At 44.4% G+C, this 2,204-nt stretch overlaps 1 pseudogene; it reads right to left on the minus strand.

Annotated features, from left to right (window-relative positions):
* Window positions 1-1,234: 1,234 nt before the first annotated feature.
* Window positions 1,235-2,171, minus strand: LOC104983401 (annotated as a pseudogene).
* Window positions 2,172-2,204: the final 33 nt, after the last annotated feature.

Raw genomic sequence — 2,204 nt, forward strand, 5'->3', positions numbered from 1 at the left:
CCTCAGAGTTAGAAAAAGAGTAAGAAATGCAGTATTTGGGCAATCTCTAAAACAGAATCATCTTAGTTTGCTTCCAAGGCAAACCATTCAACATTAGTGTACTGCAAGTTTATGTCCCAACTACTGAAGCTGAAGAAGGTGAAGTTGATTGGTTCTGTGAAGACCTACAAGACCTTCTAAGTCTAATACCAAAAAAAGATATCCTTTTTATCATAGGGGATTGGAATGCAAAGGTATAAAGTCAGAAGATATTCAAAATGACAGGCAAGTTTGGTCTTGGAGTACAAAATTAAAAAGGGCAAAGGCTAGCAGAGTTTTGTCAAGAAAATACACTGGCAATAGCAAACATCCTTTTAAATGACCCAAGAGATGACTCTAGATATGGACAACACCATATGGTCAATATCACAATCAGATTGATTCATTGTAGAATTTGACTGCAGCCATGAAATTAAAAGACAGTTGCTCCCTAGAAGGAAAGCTATGATATACCTACAGCATATTAAAAAACAGAGATTTCACTTTGCAAACAAATGTCCATATGGCCAAAGCTGTGGTGTTTCCAGTACTCATGTACAGATGTGAGCATAAAGAAGACTGCGTGCCGAAGAATCTGTGCTTTGAAACTGTGGTGTTGGAGAAGACTCTTGAGACTCCCTTGGACTGCATGGAGATCAATGAAATCAATCATACAGGAAATCAACCCTAAATATTAACTGGAAGAACTGATGCTGTAGCTGAAGCTCCAGGACTTTGGCAATCTGATAGAAAGGATCAACTCATTGGAAAAGACCCTGATGATAGGAAAGATTGAAGGCAAAAGGAGAAAAGAGGCAGCAGAAGATAAGATGGTTAGATTGCATCACTGACTTAATGGACATGAATCTGAGAAAATCCAGGAGATAGTGGAGGACAGAGGAGCCTGGTATGCTACCATCCATGAGATGGCAAAGAGCAGACTCAACTTAATGACTGAACAACAAAAACAACATGGACTTTCCTGGTGGCTCAATGGTAAAGAATCTGCCTGCCAGTGCAGAAGATGCTAGTTTAATCCCTGGGTTGCACAGATCTCCTGATGAAGGAAATGGCAACCCTCTCCAGTATTCTTGCCTGGAAATCCCATGGACAGGGAAGTCTGGCTGGTAACAGTCTATGAGGGCGCAAAGAGTCTGACATGACTTAGCAACTGAGTATTCACACTTAATCATCCCTATGTATATAAATCATCACTTTATTGGCATTCTGAACAACCTAATCTTCTCTTCAACAGATTCCTCATGGCTTTTTTCACCTCCACGTTTCTCACTATGTAAATGATAGGATTCAATATGGGAGTGAGGATTGCAGAGAACATAGTCACCCACTTGTCCACAGGGTAGTGGCCACAGGACGCACGTAGGTGAACACACAACGCACGAAAAAGAGCACCACTACTGTAAAGTGGGCGCCGCATGTAGAGAGGGTTTCTGCGTCGTCCTTCAGAGCTGTGGGATCTCAGGGAGCTCAGGATGACTATGTAGGAAACGAGCAGCATGGAAAAAATGAGCAAGCACATGCCCCCACTGTTGGCTGCCACCACCATTCCCAGCCTGTAGGTGTCGCTGCAGGTGAGTTCCAACAGTGAGAAGAAATCACACATGAAGTGGTCAATGACATTGGGACCACAGAAGGTCAAATCCGTGGTGAAGAGAATCTGCACTGAGGCATGCAGGATGCCCCCTATCCAGGCCACCACCACCAGGAGCTGGCAGAGCCCCTGTCACATGATGGTCATGCAATGCAGAGGCTTGCAGATGGCCACATAGCAGTCATAGGCCATGACAGTGAGGACGATGACCTCTGATGCTACCAGGAAGTGCTCCAAAAAGATCTGAGTCAGGCAGCCTCGCCAGGAGATGGTTCGCCTCTGGAACAGCAGGTCAATGATCAATTTAGGTGTGGTGACTGAGGTGAAGGAGGCATCTAAGCCAAGTAGGTGAGAAAGAAGTACATGGGAGCAGAAAGTGTAGGTTGAGGGAGATGGTGATGACAATGAGCAGGTTGGACAGAACAGTGAATAAGAAAATGAACAGAAAAACAATGAAGAGTATTTTCTGCACGTGTGGATTCTGTGTGAGTCCCAGGAGGACAAATTCAGTCACATTGCTGGAAGGGCTGAAGACATCCATTCAGCAAGTAACTGCTTCCTGGGGCCTGCCTTA

The sequence above is a fragment of the Bison bison genome, unplaced genomic scaffold (genome assembly GCF_000754665.1).
Source record: "Bison bison bison isolate TAMUID 2011002044 unplaced genomic scaffold, Bison_UMD1.0 scf7180017835598, whole genome shotgun sequence".
NCBI lineage: Eukaryota > Metazoa > Chordata > Mammalia > Artiodactyla > Bovidae > Bison > Bison bison.